The sequence below is a fragment of the Diospyros lotus genome, chromosome 2, assembly GCF_014633365.1.
Source record: "Diospyros lotus cultivar Yz01 chromosome 2, ASM1463336v1, whole genome shotgun sequence".
Classification (NCBI taxonomy): Eukaryota; Viridiplantae; Streptophyta; class Magnoliopsida; order Ericales; family Ebenaceae; genus Diospyros; species Diospyros lotus.
Window position 1 is genome coordinate 27,272,541 of NC_068339.1, and position 14,149 is coordinate 27,286,689.

The 14,149-nt window shown below is 42.6% G+C and overlaps 1 pseudogene; it reads left to right on the top strand.

Annotated features, from left to right (window-relative positions):
* Positions 1 to 14,149, top strand: part of LOC127795406 (calcium permeable stress-gated cation channel 1-like) — an 86,115-nt pseudogene that overhangs the window by 39,329 nt on the left and 32,637 nt on the right.

Sequence of the window (14,149 nt, forward strand, 5' to 3'; positions counted from 1 at the left end):
TCGAACCCATGGAGGGGATTATCTCTGATTCTCCCTCCTGAGTTACCGACTGGATGGACTCATGGTTGGCGGCCATGGCTTCTAGGGCTTTCAGAGAGACCTGGGCTCTGATACCATGAAGATGATGAGAACTTGAATCAGACTTTTTATTCAATTAGTCTTATTATTCTTCACATACTTGGTCCCTATTTAATATGTACATAGAGAACAAAAATGGAAACATAAGATTAAACCCAAGAAATCAGCCCCAAATAATCAACCTAAACCTTCCAAATATTGTGACCTCAATCTCAATCTCTTACCACAATCTCCTCTTCATATCATTCAGGATTTCAACAAGTAGCTAGATCCAGTGTAGAGGCAGAGTATCGGGCTATGACTAATGCAACTTGTGAGCTCATTTGGCTTAAGCAACTCTTGGAGGAACTCAAGTTTTGTGAAGTGTCCCCTATGAAGCTTGTTTGTGATAATCAAGCTGCCTTGCACATTGCTTTCAATCCAGTGTTCCATGAGCGGACTAAGCATATTGAAATCGACTGTCACTTTATTAGAGAAAAGCTGGTTGAAGGTGTTATTGTTACAGAATTTGTTAACTCCAGTGATCAACTTGCCGATGTCTTCACGAAGTCTCTAAAAAGTCCTTGAATAGAATATATTTGTAACAAGCTTGGTGCATATGATATCTATGCTCCAGCTTGAGGGGGAATATTAGAATTATTAGTATAATTAGATATATTGGATATTGTTGTATGTGTTTTTATTTATTTATTTGTTATAACTATGTGTAATTAGGCTAAGCTCATAGACTAAGCCCGTTGGTTATTAGGCTCGTTGTGCCTATTATAAATAACACACTAAGAGACTAATCTCTTAGATTTTTCTCTCATAATTGTTTTCTCACAGTGAGCATACGACCTTAGACTCATCGCCTCTCTTAATAGCCATTGCAGATATTTCACCCAAATTTTGTGTTTGAATGTGATAGAGCACCAATACAACACATGTATCAACACAAGGGAAAGAAAAGAGGCAAGAGGGTAATTGAGGAAAAGAATACAGGGGTAGAATTGTTAGAGGCGGTTAGGAATAACAACCTCATGTGGCTGTAACCGTCGGGGGAATCCATACAAAAGGGAGAGGAAAGAGGAGAGAAGGTGTGAAGGATTTTGAAGAAGATTCTGGGAGAGGAGGCCCTCTCGAATTGGCCTTGTTTTTCATTTTTTTTTCTTTTCTTCTTCTTTTTGATTAGTTTACTAAAACTGAGGACTGTAAATCAGCTGGTTATCTACTGATTTGGAGAGTGAAGCTGCAGAATTGAGTGGGAACTCTATCATTTTGGTATCAGAGCAATCGATCCATGGGGATGACGGTCTCTGAAAGGGTGGGTGAGCTAGAGGGGCGTATGGCGGGATTACAGGATGGTCTAGAATCGGTGAAGGCGAAAGTCACAAGGGTCCAAAATATTGAAAAAAAACATGGTAGGGATGATGGACTGATTCAACCTATTAATGGCGCGATGGGATGAGCAAGAGAGAGAGAGGAAGGGGAAGCGAGATGGGGAAGACCAACCTGCAGGTTCTTCTTTGTCAAGGGAGGGAACGCCAGTGACTGGAAGGCGAAGTGGCGAAGGGGGCGACTGGGTCGATGGTGTCGGAAGGCAGGAGTTCCGTGGGAGACGCCTGGAAATGCCCATCTTCGAAGGTGATGATCCAGATGGCTGGGTCTTCAGGGCTGAGTGCTATTTCACCGTAAACCAACTGATAGATGCGGAGAAGTTGGAGTCGGCGGCTTTGTGCCTTGAGGGAGGAGCTCTGTTGTGGTTCCAGTGGGAGCAAAGGAGGCAACGAGTGAGGAGTTGGGAGGAGCTTAAGGGGTTGCTGAGGAACTGATTCAGGTCCACACAAGAAGGGACTGTGGAGGAGCGATTCATGGCCCTTCGACAGTGGGGAACGGTGAGGGACTACTGCAATTGCTTTGAGATTCTAGCATCACCCATTGAAGAGATGCCTGAAGCTGTCTTGGAGGGGCACTTCGTTAATGGGCTCAAACTGGAAATCAGGGCGGAGATTAGGGTATTGAGGCCCTTGAGCCTCGAGAATATCATGGAAATGGCTCAGAGGATTGAGGATTGGAATCAGGTGCTCCAAGGGAATCGATTTGGTTACGGCCCAAGTAAGGTAACCCCACAATTAGCTTCGACCCCTATGGTGCAGCGAAATCTGGGGTTCTAGGCCTCCCATTCTCCTAGGACAGTCACAGCCATTCCCTCTATTTCCTCTAATTCCTCAAGATCACTAACCAGCGGGAAGCTGATCATACCACCCTTCAAATGATTGAGTGACAATGAGCTACAAGCCAAGCGTGCGAAGGGATTATGTTTTCGCTGTGACGAGAAATATTCAATTGGGCATAGGTGTAAGAACAAGGAGCTGCAAGTGATGGTTATTTATGAAGAAGAGAAGGAAGAAGAAGAAGAGATAAAACATGATGAGGCATTGGAGGTTCCTGGGGAGTGGGAAGATACTGTCAAGGAAGGGGAGATGGTGGAGTTATCACTAAACTTCGTGGTAGGGTTAACTCCTCCTCAAACGATGAAGATTAAAGGGACAATAGAAGGACAAGAAGTGATTGTCTTAATCGACAGCGGGGCTTCCCACAATTTCATAGCTGCTGATCTGGTACAAAAACTAGGACTCTTAAGGATGCCCACCCGAGGATATGGGGTGATAATGGGTTCAGGTATGGCAGTGTAGGGGGAGGGAGTATGTAAGAGAGTCCCCCGGTTGTTGCAAAATGTGAGGGTAGTGGAGGACTTCCTTCCTTTGGAGCTGGGCAGCTCTGATGTCATTCTTGGGATGAAATGGTTAGCCACATTGGGAGAGACACAAGTGGATTGGGGTTCCCTGATCATGAGGTTCAAGGTGGGAGACACAGCCATTACCTTACATGGGGATCCCAGCCTTTGCAAGACTTTAGTGACCATGAAGTCTATGATGAAGGCATTCCGGAAGGGTAGGGAAGGAGTATTATTGGAGTTGGGTTGTTTAATGGCTGAAGAAGTGGAGGGTAAAATCCTTAACAGTTTGCAGGGGATACTATCTGACTTCAAGGCAGTCTTTGAAGAGCCGTGTGAGTTGCCTCCTCAACGAAGACGAGATCATGCCATCACACTGCAGGCCGGGGTTTCTCCTGTAAATGTGAGGCCTTACCGATACCCCCACCTCTTGAAGATTGAGATTGAAAAGCTTGTTAGGGAGATTCTGGCAGCAGGTATCATCAGGCCAAGTATCAGCCCTTTTTCCAGTCCCGTGTTGCTGGTCAAGAAAAAAGACGGAAGGTGGAGGTTTTGCGTGGACTATCGGGCTTTAAACAAAGTAACTATCCCCGATAAATTTCCCATTCCAGTTATTGAAGAACTCCTAGATGAGTTGAATGGAGATGCAGTCTTTTCTAAGTTAGATTTAAAATCGGGTTACCATCAAATACGTATTGCACCTAATGACATTTCGAAAACTGCTTTTCGCACTCATGAGAGCCATTATGAGTTTATGGTGATGCCGTTCGGATTAACTAATACACCCGCTACATTTCAGTTTTTGATGAATGAGATTTTTAGGGAGCAATTGAGACAGTTTGTTCTTGTATTTTTTGACGACATTTTAGTGTACAGCAGAACGATGCAAGAACAACCGGATCATTTGCGTTGCGTATTGGGAATATTAATTCAAAACAGGTTGTATGCCAATGCAAAAAAATGCCGGTTTGGACAATTGGAGATTGACTACTTAGGCCACATTATTTCGCAGTAAGGTGTGGTTGTGGACAGATCAAAAATTTGGGCAGTTATGGAGTGGCCTTGCCCTCATTCGCTGCGAGAACTCTGTGGTTTTTTGGGGCTCACGGGGTATTATCGCCGGTTTGTATGAAATTATGGGAAATTAGCTTGGCCGTTAACGGAACGACTTCGAAAAGATAACTTCTATTGGGATGAGAGTTCGGAGCAAGCTTTTCAATCCCTAAAGTTAGCCATGACAGCTTTACCTGTGCTTGCTCTACCAGATTTTTCTAAGGAGTTTATAGTAGAAATGGATGCCTCAGGGCATGGACTTGGGGCTGTATTAATGCAGAAACATAGGCCGCTTGCTTTTTATAGTCATGCTTTAAACCCCAGTTGTCGGAATAAGTCAGTCTATGAGAGGGAGTTGATGGCTATTGTATTTGCGGTACAAAAATGGCGACATTATTTATTGGGGAGGAAATTCATCATCCGAACAGATCAGAAGAGTCTAAGGTTCCTGCTGATGGAGCAACGGTTGATGAACCCGGAATGTCAAAAATGGGTGATGAAATTAATGGGCTACAACTTTGAGATACAATACCGGCCCGGTTTGGAGAACCGTGTTGCTGATGCGCTCTTCTGATTTTCCTTTCCGGTCACATTCATGGCTCTTACTGTTCCTCAAGTGTTGCAGTTAGATCAGCTCAAGAAAGAAGTGGCTGAAAACAGCCACTTCCAGCAGATTATCAACGAACTGCAAGCTACACCTTCGAGTAGGCCAGGCTATTCCTTGGTGGATGGGCAGTTATTATTCAAAGGCAGGTTGCTGCTTCCCCCTGGCTCAACCTTGATTCCATTATTGATGAAGGAGGGTCACGATGGACAAATTGGAGGCCACTCGGGTTACTTGAGAACTTACAAAAGGCTGGCTGCTAATGTGTATTGGGTAGGAATGAAAAAGGATATCCATCGGTATGTCCGCCAATGTCCCATATGCCAGCAACACAAGTATATGGCTTTGTCACCGGGGGGCCTACTTCAACCGCTCCCTATTCCACATCAAATTTGGGAGGATATGTCAATGGACTTCATAGAAGGACTATCAACAGCAGGAGGAGTGGACTTTATTTTAGTGGTGGTGGACCGGCTTAGCAAGTATGGGCATTTTATTGGATTGAAGCACCCCTTTTTAGCAGCAAGTGTAGCAGGAGTTTTTATCAAGGAAATCATACGGCTACACGGGATTCCTAATTCTATCGTCTCGGATAGAGACAAAGTTTTCATCAGCCATTTTTGGAAAGAGTTATTTCGGCTACAAGGCACACAGCTGAATAGGAGTACCGCCTACCACCCCCAATCCGATGGCCAAACGGAAGTGCTCAACAGGACATTAGAGACTTATCTCCGATGTTTTGCCTCTTCTGCACCTAAGGCGTGGTACACTTGGCTTCCTTGGGCCAAGTATTGGTATAATACTTCCTATCAAGCCTCTTCTAAGCTAACCCCTTTTTAGATAGTCTATGGGCGAGAGCCGCCTCCTTTTCTATGGTTTGAGAAGGGTACCACTGCCATATCCGGATTGGAGCAGCAACTAGTAGAAAGGGATTTAGTGTTGGAAGAACTTAAAGGCCAACTGTTGCGAGCACAAGCAAAGATGAAATCCATAGCGGATAAGAAGCGGAGAGACATTCAATTTGCAGTGGGAGATTGGGTTTACCTGAAAATTCAGCCATATAGACAAAGGACTTTGGCTACCAAGTTAAATGAAAAGCTGTCACCAAGGTATTATGGGCCCTTTGCTATGGAAAAAAAGATAGGGAAGGTGGCATATAGGCTGGAACTTCCACCCACCTGTGCCATCCATCCCATATTTCATGTATCTCAACTACGTAAGGCCGAGGGAATAGTACCAGCAATAGTTGCCTCCATTCCAGCTCAGTTGACGGCTGAGTTAGAGATGATAGTGGAACCAGAATTTCTATTGGGAGTACATTCAGGCAGAGGGAAGAACCTTAGGGGCCTTGATGTGCTAATTCAATGGAGAGGGTTGCCACCCTTAGAGGCTACCTGGGAACCATACAACCAAATTTTGCAACAGTTTCTCGAGTTTCACCTTGAGGACAAGGTGAGTCTTTTGGGCGGGAGTCATGATAGAGCACCAATACAATACACGTATCAGCGCAAGGGAAAGAAAAGAGGCAAGAGGGTAATTGAGAAAAAGAATACAGGGGTAGAATTGTCAAAGGCGGTTAGGAATAACAACCTTACGTGGTTGTAACCATCGGGGGAATCCATACAAAAGGGAGAGGAAAGAGGAGAGAAGGTGTGAAGGATTTTGAAGAAGATTCTGGGAGAGGAGGCCCTCTCGAATTGGCCTTGTTCTTCATTTTTTTCTTTTCTTCTTCTTTTTGATTAGTTTACTAAAACTGAGGACTATAAATTAGCTGGTTATCTACTGATTTGGAGAGTGAAGCTGCAAAATTGAGTGGGAACTCTATCAGAATGCAGACACTCCTTTGTGTTTCTTCTCTGAGCACCTTATTATAGACCTAATCTAGTGTAGGAAAAGGCTTCATAAGAATTATTTGAGTACGTAGAGCCTAATATGACTTATTTAGTCCGTTAAGAAACCTAAACACATAATCTTTGAGTTGAGCATCAGCAAACTTCTGAAAACATGCTTTGTTACATGAACCACACACACAATGTGGCAAAGTTCTAAAATTTTGTAATTCTTCCCATACTCCATTGAGTTTAGTAAAATAAGAGTCAATGGACTTCATACCTTGATTAATAGTGCATAAGAGATGCTGTAGATGACAAATTCTATATTCATCAGGTTGAGAAAACCTTTGAAGTAATGTATTCCAAATGAGATGTGCATCCTCCATGTAAAACACCGTTGAAGCAATCGGCGGTGAAATAGAACGCAACAACCATGCCACAATTAGATTGTTGCATCGTATCCACAGCAATTAGAGAGGATCTTCTAGATCTGGTTTAGCTATAGAACTTGTTGTAGCCCAATAATCAGAAGGAAGAAGCCAAATTACGGGGAAGGTCGGAAGCTGCTTGGGAAGGGTCATTTGGAAGGACTTCAAAGGGTCCTTCAGAAGCGTCCTTTGGAAGAAGCCTTCAGAAATGGCACGTGTCCTTGAAGCTTAAGCCCTATAAAAGCCCAACTATAGTTCTCAAAAAGGGATCCAGACATTGGTATATCACTTTCACTTTCCTTCAGAAACTTAGCCTATTTTCTCTTCCGTTATTGACTTAAGCATCGTAGGGTCTTTGCGGGAGGAAAATCCCCCGAGCCTTCTAACCCTTGTTTACCCTCTACAATTCCTTCAGAAGCATCACACCCATTCCTTTGGAAGGATAACTTGTGGGTTGACGCATCGGAAGTGACGTTCCTTCGGAAGACCTTGTTGAGACCAAGCTCTTTGAAGACCCTGCTCGTTCCTCCGGAAATACCCTCCTCAGGTCCTTTCGGAAGCCTCTTTCACAAGCACTCTCTATCAAAAGACCCTTGATTCATCCAAGAGACCCACACTTATTACCATGCCATCGGGAGGGATCTTCGGGAGGACCCTTCGGAAGCGTCAGACCGACACACCATTAACAACTCGCCTGGAGCCTATTGCGAGCCAACCTTCGGGAGGACCCTTCGGAAGACCCCTTTTAGAAGCATTCCTTTGGAAGCCCACCTAAACCTTAAGACCGAGCTTCGATCGAATCCCGAGACCATCGGCATCCACAAGCATCCCACTCCTAAAAATTCTAATTATTGTATTTTGGCAACAACAATTTGGCACTGTCTGTGAGAAATCGCAACAAAAAAGCTAATCTTAACACAAGATGGAGAGAGGGAAAAGATCAACTAGTTTGGCAAACCCAACTAACCCTACTCGAAGGAGTGCTCGTAACAGGACAAGAGACCTAGCCAGGTGCACCTTATGGTACCTGGACTTTTGGAAGATCACCTAGACAACGAGGTGCGCTTGGGAAACATTCCAATGCTTGAAGGCCATTAAACTACCAGATTGGGGGGTATGGAGCATTCGGAACAAGGGGAGGTACACGCCGTCGAGTTAGGGAGGCAAGTGGCAAGGCAAGGAAGGCAAGCCCCACCCACAATACCAACGAATCAGGAACAACACTCCCTGGGGTAGTCCTCAATTCCAAGAAGGAACCTCACGGCGAATTCGGTACTTCCAGGGTCCTTTGGGATAGCTCCACTCACAGTCCCATTATCAGATTATGAACAGTTACAGAAGAATTTTGAAGAGTTAAAGCACCAGAATGATGAGCTTAAAACAAACAATGAAGAAAGCATGAGAAGACTACAGGGGATTACTGCTCTTTTACATGAACTGATGTCGGACATCCACATTCCCCACCTGGGATAACTAGGTGCAGGAGGAGAGCATTGGAGATCCCAAGACAACCCTCCGAGGGTCCCATGACAAGGGATAAAGATTGGGACTCCCAGGGTTAATGACCGAGTCCTGGAAATGGCCAACCCAGGGGGGATTATGACAGGAGGTCAGGGAAAGCCCCTATGTATGAAAAGACGGCAGAGAGCACCCACTCAAGAGCTCTTTGCATCCCGTCTCCCTGCAAGAACGAAGTGGAGAAAGAAACGCTCAAGGTGTCTGATGTCAAACGCCTTATAGAAGTGCTAGAGTAGAAGCAAGTTGTGATGACGCCAAAGGAAACACCAACAAAGGGATTTCCACTATCCGAAGAGCTCCAAAGACAACCAGTACAACCAGGGTTCAAGTTGCCACAGCTCTCAGTGTACCTAGGAAAGGAGGACCCCGAGAGACACCTACAACACTTCATCGCAATGGTTGTGTTACATGGATGGAACGAGATCATCAGGTGCAGGGCTTTCCCACTTTCCTTAGCAGGACAAGCATAACAGTGGTTCACTAAGTTACCAGTTGGACATATTCGGTCATTCGAATAGCTGAAGAGAGAATTTCTACAAGCCTTCTCCGTCTATGTCCCAAAGAAGAAGAGTGCCATGTATTTGATGAGCTTGTAGAAAAGGCTGAATGAATCTCTAAAGCAATATATCGAGCGGTTTAGAGCCGCAATGTAAGAGGTAAAAGACCTCCTAGTCGGTTTAGCGGCATCTACCTTGCTTAATGGAACCACATAAGCCCCGCTCAGAAGATCCCTAGCATTCTCTGAGCCAGACTCAATGGCCGAGTTGTTTGCTCGAGCCGAACAATTCATCGTCCAAATGGAGATTCTAGAAGCATGGGAAGGAAAAAGAAGAGGAAAGCCGAATGACGTTGTATTGGACAGAGCAATAAAGATATAGAGAAGAGAAGAGCTCCCAAAGATGCAATTCTGGAGCTTCACTCCCCTCACTGAGCCAAGAGCCGCTATCGTTTCCTCTATTGCACATACAGGGCTTATCAACTTTCCCCCACATTCCAACTAGACGATGGGCAGGAACATGGACTCTTTTTGCAAATTTCATGAGTCCCTAGGATATACTACAAAACAGTGTCGGGAGCTACGAAACCAGATTGAGCAGCTAATCAGAGATGGGAAGCTCGATTGATTCATACTGGAAAAGCCAAAAAACCAATAGGGCAGGGGAGAAGGGTCTAAGAGAGATAGTCAGAGGAGGCTCTCTTATCCAAGGAATGATGCCCCAAACAGAAGGGAAAACCAACCGCCTCGGCGGAAAGAAGGAGAAAGAAACAACTAGAGGGAGGAAGAAACAGGGCCAAGTGCAGGAGAAAATGACAATGAGCCCATTATGGAAAGGATACATGTAATCTCAAGAGGAGAAAATCTAGCAGGTGATACCTTTTCTGCCAGAAAAGCATATGCACACCAGGCATTACACCTGGACTCGGTGGCAAAGGTTCAAGAAGACGAGGACCCCATTATTTTCACACCTGAAGACCAAGGGGATGTGCTGCTCCCTCACGATGATCCCTTGGTTATCTCAGCTGTCATTGCTAAACACCCCATTGAAAGAATATGGAAGAAGCCAAATTACGGGGAAGGTCGGAAGCTGCTTTGGAAGGGTCCTTCGGAAGCTTCCTTCAGATGGACTTCAAAGGGTCTTTCGGAAGCGTCCTTTGGAAGAAGCCTTCAGAAATGGCACGTGTACTTGAAGCTTGAGTCCTATAAAAGCCTAGCTACAGTTCTCAAAAAAGGATCCAGACATCGATATATTACTTTCACTTTCCTTCAGAAACTTAGCCTATTTTCCCTTCGGTAAGGTAATTTTTTTTCCGTTACTGACTTAAGCATCGGAGGGTCTTCGCGGGAGGAAAATCCCGCGAGCCTTCTAACCATTGTTTACCCTTTATAGTTCCTTCGAATGCATCACACCCATTCCTTCGGAAGGATAACTTGTGGGTTGACGCATCAGAAGCGACGTTCCTTCGAAAGACCTTGCTGAGACCAAGCTCTTTGAAAACCTTGCTCATTCCTCCGAAAATACCCTCCTCAGGTCCCTTCGGAAGCATCCTTCAGAAGTCCATTTCGAAAGCCTCTTTCACAAGCACTATCTATCAGAAGACCCTTGATCCATCCAAGAAACCCACACTTGTCACCATGCCATCGGGAGGGATCTTCAGGAGGACCTTTCGAAAGCGTCAGATCGACACACCATTAACAACTCTCCTAGAGACTATTGCAAACCAACCTTTGGGAGGACCCTTTGAAAGACCCCTTTCGGAAGCCCACCTAAACCTTAAGACCGAGCTTTGATCGAATCTCGAGACCATCGGCATCCACAGGCATCCCACTCCTAAAAATTCTAATTGTTGTATTTTGGAAACAACAAAACCATCTAGGAACCCCTGCTTATTCCTAATAGAAACAGTAAGCAAGAATGAGCGTTTCCAAGAGGTGAAATTTGTGGATGTAAGCTCTGGAGTAACAATCATAGAGCTATGATTCTCAGAATGATGAAGATAATACGGTGAGGAAGGATCTTCAATAGGATTGAGTCTGGAAGCCATGGTTGCTATTGACGAAGCAAATGAAAAACAGCGAAAAATTTCAGAAAGAAAGAAACGAAGCTCACAGAACAATCAAAGCTGCAATGGTCGTGTCACAGAGAGAAGAGACGAGCACCAAGGGCTTTGATACCATGTTATGAAATGAATGCCTCAACTCTATTGATGAACGGAAAATAGAACTTATATACAGAAGAAAGAAGGAAAAGAAAAACAAAAACAAAAATTTTGTTTCTAACCAATCTAACTAACTGAAATTAGTTTAGCTAATTAACAATAATCAGGAACTGATTTAACAACTTTCTTCTTCTTAACAAAGTTTGTTTGCTTTAATTTTTTTATTTTAATTTAAGTATTTATTTTCCTTTCCTCTGTTATCCTTTTATAAAACTATCATAAGTTACTTAAAATTTTGTGTTCATAATCTCATAGTTCATACATATTGGCATGCTATCTTGGGATAGAGGTTTAAATGACCATATGTGCTATCATTTTCCCATGAGTTCAAGCCCCTTGAAATGGTTGAAAGTGGGTTTTCCAGTTAAGCATGGCTTAGTGGATGATAATCAATGTGCGCACGTGGACGTGAATGTGAGTGTACACGTGCGCACCCACGCGCGTGTGTGTGACTTGCATGTGTGTGGGTGTGAGACAATGTCTCCTTGGATTTTCTTCCTAGTATAAATGATTTTTTGAGGACCTTTTACTGCTAACAAAAAGGAGGCAACATTTACAACAAAAGAAAATAGAAACTACGGAAATGAATATGAACTAACAACATAACCCTAAAGAATGAAACCCTAAGGGATGTGTTATAGCCAGTTCGTGAATTTATAGACATGGTGTGTGTGTGGGTGGGTGTGCGTGAGTGTGTGTGTTGGTGTAGGTGTGTTTGTGTGGGTGGGTGGGTGTGCGTGTGCATGTGAGGGTGCGGGTGCGAGTGTGGATGTGGATGTGGGTGTGTGTGTGTGTGTGTGTGGGTGTAGGGTTACAAATGAGCCAAGTCGTTCACAAACGGCTCGGTGTTCGACTCGATAAGAGCTCGTTCAAGTTCGTTCGTTAAGGTAAACGAGTTGGACTTAAGCCTAACTTTGAAACTTGATTTGTAAATTAGCCGAGCTTGAGCTTAATAAAGCTCAGCTCGCTAGCTTAATTAGAGGCTCATGAGCAAGCTCAATTAGAAGTTCACGAATAATTTGTGAATAGGCTTGTTTATAAATATATTAATAAATTTATTTATAATTTTATAAAAATTTTATTTAACATAGAATTATTAAACTTTAAATTATTATAATAAAATCATTAAATTTTGTTGAGTTTGATTTTGAGAATATTTTAACGATGAGAAATTAATTAAATGCAAAACTTTCATATACTTTCTCCATTAAAATGTGTTGATAATAAGATATACTGTAACTTGAAGATTAATCAAGTAATACATGAATTTAATAGAGTAATTGTCATTTTAATTGAGTAAGGAAATGTTTAGTTCAGTAATAAGTATTAAATTCGACTAACTTTTTCTTTTAATCAAGTAAGACTTGAACATTTAAGGGATTAATCAATTATATACTTGTTTTACTTGAATATATGATGGAATAACATTATTTGAATAACCAAAGAGTTAATCGACTAAGTGGTTAATTATCGTTTTAATGGATTAATCAATTATCAAGTTTGATTTAAAGTTATATTTGTTGATTATTTACATATTAGATTATTAGGTTTTTTTTAGACATAATTTTGTCAAATTTGAACTTGAGCCTGAACCGAAGCTCAGGCATGCCAAAAGCTTATCAAGCCCCATGCCAAAAGCTTATCAAGCCCAAGCTCAAGCTCGGCTCGTCAACCTTTTGATGAGCCGAGCTCAAGCTCGGTTCATGTTAATCGAGCTCGAGCTTGAGCTCATGCTCGCCGAGCCGAGCTGAGCCTAGCCTGAGCTCAACGAAGCTCGGCTTGGCTCGATTGTTACCCTATGTGGGTGTGCGCGCGTGCATGTGCATGCACGTGCGCATGTGGGTGCGTGCGTGCGTATGTGTGGGGGTGTGAGACAATGTCTTCTTTGATAACAATCTTGCTAATACAATTATGATTTTATTAGTTATGATTGCACGCACTTCTCCATCAAAATTGACAAATGATTATGTATCCATTAAAAAAGTAGTCCTCTTGAACTATGAACAAAATTTATTTCCCCACATGTCCTACCATCACTGCTTGTTGCCCAGGCCAATGCTGCTTACAAAAATTTAAGAAAGTAAACATGATGATGCACCCTTGATATTGCTGTGAACAAATTGGCTACTTACGGAATACCAGTTAGAATGTTCTTAATGTCTCACTTCATGTTGTTACATGGCAGATAACCTTTTACTGGAATCCTCATGCTTCAATTGATTTTTATTGTACTTGAATTTCATTCAATTAGAACCTGTTATTCATAGGCCTTTTTTCTTTTCTTCATCTTGTAGATTGAAGATCATAGTGATTACATTTCTCATTTCACTTCTATTATGAACTTCAACTCATTTCCTGTTGAAACCAATTTTTGTATCATTTCATATTCAGATAGCTGCAGAGCGAGGAAGGATAATGGAAAATCCAAATTGTATTGTGTCAGCAGCATTTGTCTCATTCAAAACTCGTTGGGGAGCTGCGGTCTGTGCACAAACCCAACAATCACGAGATCCAACTATATGGTTGACAGAGTGGGCCCCTGAGCCTCGTGATGTCTATTGGAACAACCTGGCTATCCCTTATGTTTCACTGACAATTAGGAGGCTTATAATTGCCGTTGCCTTCTTTTTCCTCACATTCTTCTTCATGATCCCAATCACATTTGTACAATCCCTTGCGAACATTGAAGGTATCGAAAAATCAGCACCATTCCTGAAGCCTATCATTGACATGTGAGTTTTCTTCCATTCTTATATTAAGGACTTCCCTATGTTGTTTGGGAATTACATGCATTACTTTCTTTGGGAGATTTTATTTCTGTGCACATTTAACCTTTTGAAGCAGTGCCAATATTTATGTGTTGTAGAGAAATTTTACTTATATCTTGTTATATTCTTGGAAATCTCACACATTCAATTGGAGTAAGATTCTAACTGCATTATTCAAATATAATATTCATAAAATAAAAATAACTAGCCCTAGGCCTCCTAAATGAGTAGTAAAGAAGATAACCATTATTTGTGGTTGAATAATATATTTAGGCTGCATTTGCTTTGGTGTAGAATCTTTTACTCATTTGTCATTGTTTGGTTAGAGAGGAAGTCAGTAAAATACTTTTACATAAAATTATTTTTTAGCACAAGTCCAAAAATAACACATACAAGGACATATCAAACCTTAATTCTAGTGGAGTCGTCTGAAT